Genomic DNA, 11386 nt, shown 5'->3' with positions numbered 1-11386 from the left:
TTTTTTTTTAATGTTGGGCCCTGGCCGGGTAGCTCAGTTAGTTAGAGCTTCGTCCTGACCAGACAAAGTTGCAGGTCAGGGCACATACAAGAATCAGCTAATGAGTGCATAGATAGGTGTGTCGTAGGCAGTTAGACGGACGTGAGCAGAGCAAGGACGATGGGCCAGGTACAGAAGGTCACCAGGCTGAAAAGCCCTGGGTGCCAAAGGACAAATGTAGGGTGGGACCTTGCCCCCTGGGTGACCTTCCCTCCCCTAGCATATCGCTGGTCATGCGGTTTGGACCCTCTGATCTTCTCTAGAGATAGAGGCCTCGGTTGTATTTCAGATCCAGGCCCAGGAAAGCAGCAAAACCAGACAAGCAACGCCACTGTTGACCTCAGGACCAACCGCATTGGATAATGACCCACTGGAGCCTGATAGGTCGCCGAAGGAGGAATGCAGGAGGCCAGAATGATGAGGGATTACGAATTTATTTGCTCATCCGCACCAGGTGGCTGAGCCCCAGATGGCTCCAGCACCCAGTGATGGGAGTCAGTGGTTTTTAAAGGACTTTTGGCGGGCTTTTTCTGGGTGGAGAATTCTCTGTGCAGATCCAGTGGGGAGAGATAATGGAATGTGGTCTCGGCAAGTAAAGTGGGTCTCAGCAAAAGGGATTGTCCATCGTGAAATGGCCTGCCAAGTCAGTTCTTGGGGGAGGGGTATCGATTCAATTGCTTGATCAAACCTAGCAGAGCCAACCAATCAATCAGTGGAGACCTTGACCATGAAAGGACCCACCTGGAAAGCTACTGAATATTCTATTGAGACCTTCCCCTGGGCCCTCCCCTAAAATCTCCACCCTAAAACCCTTAGGATGGGGGACCCAGGACACTCTCCCTCCCCAGAGCACTCCAGCAGCACCTTTCCCTCCCCCCTCCTCCTTCCCATCCCCCCAGGCACATAACCATTAGCTTCCTCACTCCCAAGCTCCACGCATGCCTCCCTTTACCTCTATAATTTGTTTCCTAAGCCCATTTCTTCTACCTCTGTGACTTTCCAAATAACTATTCTCTTATAGTTTGAGTCTATGAATTCTTTCCTAGCTAGACGCAAGTACAGAGGTTGCTGACCACAGGTCCAGTATGACCCCACTCGTCTAGCACCTGTGCCGTTCCTGCCACCCACGACAGATGGAACAACAGATTAATGTTCCTCTCTCTTTCTCTCTGTCTAAAATAAAGTAATAAAATAAATTGTTGGTGCTAAATGCTAAAAGTAGCAAGTGAAACGTTAGAAAAAAACAGGATACTTACACAGATTCTAAGTATATCCCCCCAGATATTTGTTGAAGTTTTAATGTGGCCACAAAATCTTTGATACACCTTCCTCCAGGAGGTGAAGCTTGACTCCTCCCTCCCCGTGAGTGTGTGGGCTGGATTTAGTGACTGGCTTCTCAACGACATGTGGAAAAGGAAAATAGTAATTTTTACAGGAGAGAAATGCAGACACCACCTTAACCAAGTGGTCGAGGTTAACACATCAGTAATAAGTAATGAGTCCTTTTGATATCATTTACCCCCTCATATGATGCAATGAGAAAGTCACTTCATCTCTGTGGAATTTCCCCCCTAAATTCATTCCCCCAGTCTAATCAAAAGAAAACATCTGCCAAATCCAAATGGAGAGGTATTCCAGAAAGTACTTGAGCCGTGTGGACCAAAACGGGGCCACATAGCCCAGCCTGTGTGGCTCAGTGGTTGAGCGTCAACCCATGTACCAGGAGGTCCCGAGTCGATTCCCAGCACATGCCCAGGTTTCTAGCTCCATCCCCATTAGTAGGTGTTTCTATCTCTCTTTTCCTCTCGCTCTAAAATCAATTTTAAAAAAATTTTAAAAAGGGGAGCGGGGAGCCACATATTAAACCTGACAAGCTCAGGGGAAGCCTGCATGTCAGGGCTTACAAACTCAGAAACCTAAAGTAACCACATAGGATGGTCTAAATTAAAACTTCCTAATTAAAAGTGAGTCATGGAGGGTAGTCATGTCCTTGGCCAGTATCTTCCATGACAAGGGTCAATTTTTACCTTAACTGAGCTTGTCTTTTGTCTTTTTGCATCTATGAGAAAGACACTTTACCTTAACTGAGTCTGTCTATTGCCTATCCTATATAATAAAAGCCTAATATGCTAAGTGTCCGACCATTTGACCAGTTGCTGTGATGCGCACTGACCACCAGGGGGTAGACGCTTGGACTGGTAGTTTAGCTTGCTGCTGGGGTCTGGCCAATCAGGACTGGGCGAGATGGGCCAGACACGCCCTGGAGCCCTCCCACGATCCCTCCCCAGCCCCGATTGTGCACCAGTGGGGTCCCTCGGCCTGTCCTGTGCCCTCTTGCAATCCGGGACCCCTTGGGGGATGTCGGACTGCCGATTTCGGCCTGATCCCTGTAGGCCAGGCTGAGGGACCCCACCGGTGCATGAATCCGTGCACCGGGCCTCTAGTATATTATAACTGGGTGTCCCCCCCCAAAATGTATACACACTTTAACAGCTGATAGCTCAATTTTGAAAATGAAATGTATTTTAATGAACACTACTTTTATAATTATTCAAAGTGTGTGTATACATTTTTGAGGGGGGATCTATTGATCTCCTGAGACTGGAGGAAAGCAGGAGGAAGGAATAAGGATGACATTTATAATTATTAAGGGGAAACAGGAGACCAAGGGAAAACATTGGTGGCCGGCAGTGAAGGCCTGGCTGAACTCTGAGACGGCACATCTATTGTGGCTCCAATTTATACCTTCCATGCTTCCTTCCAGCAGCACTAAGCTGCATAAGTATAATAGCAGGGATGAATGGGAACATTCATCTTAGTTTTCAGTTTTGCCAGGCAGATAAAATAAGGGCCAGGATCAAAGGCAACCAAAGCTGACAGTGAGAGAGAGTTCAGATGATTAACCATGGCATGTGAGAGAGCAGAGGCACAGGAAAAACTGGAGAATTCAGCGTCCAGAAGTCCCAATGAGAAGGCAGGAACTGGGATGGAGAGAGGTTGAGGTAAGAGAAGAGAATATTTGAGTTTCAAGATTTTAGGAGAATTCCCTTCCTCTTTCCCATAGCCAACTTGTGGGCAAAAGTGGGCCAGGCTAAGGTAGAACCAGACTTCATTTCTGGGATGGGAAAGCCAGGTATCCATCCACCCAACGGGGTACCTTCTGAAGATAAGTTAATTAAAACCACTAACAGGGCACTGGGCAGGTAGTTTGGGATGGACAGTCAGGAGAAACATTCTTAGAAGCTCTCTGTCCCCAGCAGAGGACTCAGCTTGCCAGACAGCTGACTGGATACAGCTGACAGCTGCAAGCTGAATTATTTGCCTGGCATTGGTGAAAATACAGAGCCCATTCTCCTCTCATCCTCAAATATAGCATTCAGAGGCTCACAGTTGTTATACTTGAGTGGTGGGTTTATAAAGACCGCTTCTTATTCTTTCTCTATATTTTCCAAGTGTTCAACAGTGTACACGTGTTGCTCAAATGAGAAGTAAATAAAGTCTTTTAAAAAGTGTTCTTTGTCTTCTTCCTCACTTTTCGCTACTATTCTCACTTTTGTTCCTTTAAAAAAAAATTTTTTTAAAGAAGAGTTTATTTGAGCCAAACTGACGACATATGCCAGGGAGCAAGATCTCAACTGCTCCCTTGTTCCTTCTCAGTTCTACTGCCTCTCGCTATTTGTAGTTTTATCTCCTCACCAGGATTACCACAACCGAATCTTCGTGTTTTAGGCTTTCCTACTCCAGTCCACCTGGCCAGTCTTTCGACACCTCTGCTTCACCTCATCTTTCCTTAGGAAGCTCCTTACTGCCTTTCAGTGAGAACTCAGACTCAGCTCAGTGGTCAAGAGTGCCCAGCAAATGACCTCCCAGTCCTGTTGGCATCCCCCATTCTCAGCACACCCCGCCTCCTCCTCAGCTCTCTAGGTGTGGGCCTGCTTCCCCACTTTTCCCCCTCTGGATTCTGCCTCACTCCTTGTACCCATATCCATTACATCAAGACCCATGTCAAAGTTACCCCCTCAGGAAACCTTGCTTCGCGCAGTTTTTATGTGAATGTATATGCTTCAGTAGTCCTCAGTTATAACAGAACATTTTTTTGTGGACCCAGATGGCCATAATCCTATTTGGCTCACTTGTATGAGGACGAATGAGGTCATCATTTCACTCATAACAAATCCTGATGCTTATTCATAATACTAGAGGCCCAATGCACGAAATTTGTGCACAGGGGGGGTTCCCCTCAGCCCAGCTTGCACCCTCTCCAATCAGAACCCCTCGGGGGATGTCCGACTGACGGTTTAGGCCTGATCCTGGGGATCGGGACTAAACTGGCAGTCGGACATCCCATTCACAATCCGGGACCGCTGGCTTCTAACTGCTCATCTGCTGCCTGCCTGATCAACCCTAACTGGCCCCCCTGCCAGCCTGGTCACCCCTAACTGCCTCTGCTTGCCAGCCAGGTTGCCCCCAACTGCCCCTCCCCACTGGCCTGGTTGCCCCTAACTGCCCCCCCCCCCACTGGCCTGGTCACCCTTCACTGCCCCCCATGCCAGCCTGGTCACCCCATGCAGCCTGCTATTCAGTCGTTTGGTCATCCCTCACTAATTCCAGTATTGTGTTGTGATCCAACTTTTGTGCACTTGTTAGTATACATGAAGAAAAAGAGGTCTGGACTTCCGCTCACTGGACTTTTATCAGTGATTATCTCCGAGGGAATGGAGGTAGTTACAGAGACTACCTATTCTTTCCATAATATACTTCTGCAGTGTTTTTTATTTTTCTATGAATTAGATTATAATCAGAAAAAAAAAAGGAAACACATTTTCAAAAGCTTTACACATACATGGACTAAGCCACAAAAAGTAATTTCCCCAGGACCGGTGTTGAAGTGAACTAATCTACTTCTATCATCTTTTGAGCAAGAAAAAGATGTGCCAGACCTTTAAGGAACTGAGGATTTTCTTTTCATTTAAAAGGAAAATAGAGAGGCCGGCCAGCGTGGCTCAGTGGTTGAGCATCAACCTTTGGACCAGGAGGTCCTGGTTCGATTCCTAGTCAGGCCATATGCCTGGGTTGCAGGCTTGCATGCAGGAGGTGGTTGATCAATGATTCTCTCTCATCATTGATGTTTTTATCTCTCCCTCTCCCTTCTTCTCTGAAATCAATAAAAAAAATATTTTAAAAAAGGAATTAAAAAATAAAAGGAAAGTAGAGACATATGTGAGCTGAGTTTTAATTGTTGCTCGATCACTTCTCACTCCAAAAACTTACCCAAAGCTGTGTTCATTTTGTCTCTCTGTCCACAGCCACACTCCTTGTGTGAATATTTGCTGTTCCCTCAAAGGTGAATGAAACTTTCCAGAAAACTCTGGAACTTAAAAACTCAGTTGCAGCCCTAACCGGTTTGGCTCAGTGGATGGAGTGTCGGCCTGCAGACTGAAAGGTCCCAGGTTCGATTCTGGTCAAGGGCATGTACCTTGGTTTCGGGCACATCCCCAGTAGGAGGTGTACAGGAGGCAGCTGATTGATGTTTCTCTCCCATCGATGTTTCTAACTTTATCCCTCTCCCTTCCTCTCTGTAAAAAATCAATAAAATATATTTAAACAACAACAACAACAACAAAAAAAACACTCAGTTGCAGACCTTCTTCCTCCTCCCTGAGTGTGCTTTAGCGAGATAGCAGCCAGAGCACTACTTTGGAGATGCCCAGGGTCTGGGCTGGGGGCTGAGACTTGCATTTCTAACCAGCTCCCAGATAGTGCCTAGGATGCTAGTCTAAGGAGCATGCTTTGAATAACAGAGAATAGAGTATTATTCTCTTTCACCTCCCCACTAGCTTCTCTAATGCAGGCCCTTTCAACAGAGCTTTGGGTATAGCAGGCAGTAACTAACCCCACTTAGCTAATAGCTGATGTAGCAGAAAAATTCCAAATAGTAATGGGTTGATTTCCACTCTTTCCTTTTCTCTCTTTAGTCTTCTTGCTACACTCCTCCCCCTCCCTTGCCACATAGTGCCCTATCCTGGCTATCCATTAGAATCACCTGGGGAGCTTTTCGGGGTCGGGGAGGGGAGACAATGCCCCTTGGCCAATGCCATCAGGCTCGGTAAAGGAGGGATCTAGGTTTTGACAGCTTTAAAAAAACCTTCCCAGTGATTCTAATGTGTCACCTGGGCTGCACTGTGTTTCGTTGCCTCAAGGAGAGAGAGGGCAGGTGAAAGAGAAATAGTTTATTATCTATGTTCCTTAGGGAAGGAGTGAGGTTAAAATTTTCCCTTCTTTAGTCGTATCAGTTCGTGACCAGGATGTGGTAGACGGTGGTTCTGTTGGAGCTGCAGGGGATGAGGTGCAGTGATGGAACTCAGAGCATAAATGAAGCCATGTAAGTACAAGAAACCCAAATATCTGGGAAAGGTCAAGAAGACAGCAGTTATCAGAGACTTGAATTAGGGAAAACCTGAGAGTGAGCTTGCCTCATTGAGGGATAGATGGACTCCCGGGAAGAGGCAATGTCATGACCTTTCCCTTCCTTGACAAAAAGGAAGATTCTGACTGAACCATAAACATTAATATAGTTACTCATTCAGATATGTAAGTTTTCATAATGTAGGCCCAAAAGCCAGGGCCTGCTGCTACCCACCCTACTCGGTTTCCAAATACCTATCTGGTCACATGCACTTCGTGTAGCACCTATGTGAGTGCTACCCACGCAGGCCAGCTGACTGACAGGTCAGGACCTGCAGCTCCCCCTTGGGCTGATAATGTCCTGTTTGTCATGGCCATGCTCAACCCTGGAGGAACATGAAGGAAGCTGTCAAGTCTGAGGTAAGAAAGAATCGGAGTCTCCAGGAGGGAGCGGGGAGGCAGTAGCTGAAGGTTCTGGCTGGAGGTGCTAAATCCTATCAACAGAGGGTCTAAAGACTGAGTGGCATTTCCAACTGTGTCTTGACTACAGCAAAAACTAGTAGCGCTAACTTGTTCCTCTGTGGTTTGTGATCTCCCCAAACTAGGGCTGACTAGATAGAGGTGGTGGACCAGAGGACACACACACATCACAAGGTGCCCACACACAAACCTCTTTTGCCTCTGGGCAGTGCAAAAGAGCTGACCTGGGTTAGATGCCATCTACAGAGGAAAGGAGAGATGAAGTCATGCTACTTTTCCCCCAAATCAGTCCAGCACCACTAGCACAATTTATCAGTGAATTGAGTAAGAGTGGCAAAGTTCGTCAGGCTTACAGAGTATTAGGGTGTCAATGCCGCTATGGAGGATGTCAGAACTTTCTAGTACACTGTAAATGTCCCTTGTCAGCTGGGGAGCAAGGAAACCCAGCGGTGGATGGGCTTCTTGGTGGTTCCTGAAGGGCTCAGAAGCTGCAACTATCCAGGAGTTGGGGGATTACCTGTGACTACATTCATAGCCATGATACGGATACAAATCTGAACCTGCCCTATAGGCTAAGAGAGGCGTTTTTATCAGTTCAGAGCCCCCACAATCCTTTTGGAAGGCAATCCTGCTTCTCCCATGATAGGGTGGAGTGACTAGGAAAAGATTTAAATGCAAACTAGTGATGGAGTTTGAGTTGAGAAGAGTCCTAAAAGGGTAAACTCAGATGCTAGGTGGAGTTCTGTGGTGAACAAAGCCACCTGGTGAATTGAGGGTCAGAGGGCAGTATGGCCCTATGCATGGCTGTTTGGCTGGAGGGAGGAGGCGGGGCTCTAATTAGCCTGACCCACACCAGGGAGCAATGCAAGTGTTCTCCGCCCTGGTTCTGCCTGCAATACCCCTCTGGTTACCTGTCAGCAAAGCTCCCTCAGCATTCCTCTCAGTATGAGGGTCCAGTTGCGAATTTTGAGAAAATGTGGAGAAGTGTGCTCGGGTCTAGAATGCATGTGGCATCCTTCGCTTTCCTTCACCTCCTAAACGAATGGAATGGAATAACTGTTCCTGAGATGTATGCTTCCTTCCTGGTTTTAAGGAACGCTTCCAGCAGGAGGCAGCACCATGTTGAGTATTGTAACTAGAAACTAACCTTCATTCCTCTTGAGAATTTAAGAGTAAGGGGCTACGGCTCAAAGGGCTTCCTTTATTTTATTTTAAAATATATATTGATTTCAACACAGGTGTATTCAGTTTGAAATTCATTTCAACTGTACTTCTTTGATTCGTGCACTTTCCTGTATGTTATGCTTCAATAAAAAATGTATTACTAAACATGAAATATATATATATATATATATATATTAGAGACTGAGGAAGACCACTTACTGAGTCTATTAACAAATCCAGCTCTTCCTGAAGTATTTGGGGGGGGGGAGAGAGAGAGGGAGAGAGAGAGAGAGAGAGAGAGAGAGAGAGAGAGAGAGAGAAACATGTATTTGTTGTTCCACTTATTTATGCATTCATCGCTTCTTGTATATGCCCCAACCAGGGATCAAACTCACAACCTTGGTGTATCGGGAGGACGTTCTAATCAACTGAACTACCAGGCCAGGGTCAAAGGGCTTCCTTTAAAACTGGCTTCCCTGTTCTATGGTCTCTGAACAGTTGGGGAAGGAAAGATTCCCCTCCACGTTGGCAGTGGGGTGTCCTCTCCCACTCTCCTTGCAGGATACGTTGAAGTCACACTCATTCAAGGAAACCTAATCATTAGGGATTGTACTTTTCCCCAATTAACCTGCATGTCCTTACCTTCTCATGCCTATTTAATCTGCTGTGTTTGAGGTGGCTTTGCTCAAGTTATTTCCAGAAACAGAGGTGTCTGCTGCCTGTCAGAGCTCTTCTATGCAGGATTAATTGTCCCCACAGCAAGGAGCACATGTCTGCTCAGTGGGGGCAGGGAGGGTTGGCCATGCTAAATTCTGAACTGAATTGTGAGGAGGCCAGGTTTCTGATTTCAGCAATGAAAGCTGCATGCACAACACAGGAATCACACACATGGCTTCAATTCCTAGAGGTATTATACGAGCTTCTGAAAGGCTTAGTTTTGCCCATTGCTCTCTCTAGTGCATAGAACAGTGCCTGCATATAGGCACATAGTAGGCACTAAATAAATAGCCCTTCCATAAATGAGAAAATGCTATCAATCTTCTTTCATTCCTTTGTCTCCCTACCCCCACCCCACTAAGTCTAAGCAACCCACTGAACATCTGAATGACTCTGCTTTCTTCCTCCGGATTTACCTTAACCCCAATCTGTTACTGCCTTGCTCTAATACCTCTAACCAACATCCTAGTTGCCTACTGCTCAGACTCCAAACAGCCCAGATCTCAGTTCCAACCTATGTGTTATAATGAGGATGGGCTTTCATACTGGACAGACAGAAGCTGGAATCCCAATTCTGATATACACTAGCCATGGACATGTATAAAACGGGAATAAAAACACCTACTTTAAGTGATGGGGACCATAAATAAGATTGTAGCAAAGCTCCAGAATGCAGAAGGCATTCATTCAACCAATGCTTTTTGTTTCAATAATCTAAAGCTACGGTATCTGAATTTACCTTGTGCTACCCAGCACACTTCGGTCTCACACACTACATTCATTCCAGACAGCACACCTGTGCTCAGGCAGTTTCCCTACAGCCTCCGTATCCTTTGCACTCTTCAACCGCTCCTCTCCTGCTGACCTGTCACACTCTCACTCCACTTATTTGCACTTAATCATGCCTCCTGGGATTATTTTTTCTCAGGTGTTTGTCTTGAAATTCTCTTGTATTGCCTTAAGTCAGTGGTTCTCAACCTTGGCTGCACATTAGAATCACCTGGAAATCTTTTTAAAATCCTGATTTCTGGGCCTCATCCTCCGGATATTCTGTTTCTTTTTTATGGGGTGGGGCCACAACATTAGTAACAAAGAAACAGAATTTCTGGAGGATGAGGCCCAGAAATCAGGATTTTAAAAAGATTCCCAGGTGATTCTAATGTGTAGCCAAGGTTGAGAACCACTGCCTTAGCATCATGCTGGGTGTGGATAAGAGATTTAACAAAGGCTTGTTAAATCAGAATGAGGTTGGATATATCTGGAAAAGACCACTTGCCGAGTCTTTTAAAGAACCCAGGTCTTCCTGAAGTACTGGTTTCAGGCCTTGGGATTTCTTGGTTGGCTATGTGTCCTTGGGCTTTCCTTGAGTTGTTTCAACAATGATGAATATCATACTAAAGGGTGCCAGTCAAAAGATGGCCTCCTCCCTAGCTCACCTGACCCCCTGGGACCTGGAGGGATGCCCACAGCTGTGCCAACAGTAGTGTGGAGGTTGGAAAATTACTGGAAGTTCAGGTCCCTATATGCCACTCATGCTCACTGGGAGCATTCCCCAAAGTTTGTTTTTGCCCTTCTTACTGTTTACTCTGTGCAGCTCCCAAATTGGCATTTCTTTCTGACCTCTTTCCTGAGACTCACAGACCAGAAATCTCCGACGCATCTCTCTTCCTACCTCACCAAGTGCTAAGCCTCCTTTTCCAAAGTAGCCTATTACCATTTCCACCAACCTGGTTCAGCCTCTTCATTTATGAATGGAAAACCCAACAGCTTTGACATTCCTCCTGCTAAACTTCTCTCCTGGCCCCTGTACCTCAGGCCATTCATGATCCAGGAAGGCGCTCCCCAAATTAAAATCCTGCTGGAATCTGATTCTCTTAACTCGTGGCATCAACACAGCCTCCTACCCTTGGAAATCACATATTGTTTTATGACATTTCTGGGTGTCCTTTTACTACTCATAGAACCTCTCATCTCCAGATCAGGTTGTCAGCTCCTTGGGAACACACAACGTAGCTTAGAACACTTCTATTTCCTGTTCATCGCATGTGGCTCTGTCCCACAGTCAACTGGGTTTCCCTGACTGCAAACAGTGCTTTTGCTGATGCTAGAGGGTGAGCAGGCCAAACTGTGATGGTTTCCTAGAGTATCTCTAGAGAAGCCTTAAGACTCCATACACTGGGATCTTACACTGGACCACAGGAGCCTTACTGGTATCTAAGATTTTAACTTCCTCAAGGATAAGGACTGTGTCATAGGTCTTTGTTATTCCACATGATCCAGCCAGAATAATGCTCAAGAAATACCTGGGTTTTCTGGAGGATACTTTCAATCAATGAGAAAGATTGAAGAAAGTGAAGAAACTTGTGAACAATTTTCTTATTGTCAGAGAAGCTGATTTTTTTTTTTTTTTTACGTCTCTTGGATCCTGAAATATAGCACCTAGAAGAGGAGGAATGGATCGGATCATGTGGACATGTGGGCAAGACCTCTGGTTGGTCAGGAGGGGAGAGAGTAAGGTGCTTTCAATGAAAAGCTAAGGGATTGGGAAGGCCGATCAGATCTCATTTGATCCTAGTTGGAG

This window comes from Myotis lucifugus, unplaced genomic scaffold (genome assembly GCF_000147115.1).
Source record: "Myotis lucifugus unplaced genomic scaffold, Myoluc2.0 scaffold_26, whole genome shotgun sequence".
NCBI lineage: Eukaryota > Metazoa > Chordata > Mammalia > Chiroptera > Vespertilionidae > Myotis > Myotis lucifugus.
The sequence above is the reverse complement of the archived record's forward strand: the minus strand, read 5'-3'. Positions refer to the sequence as shown.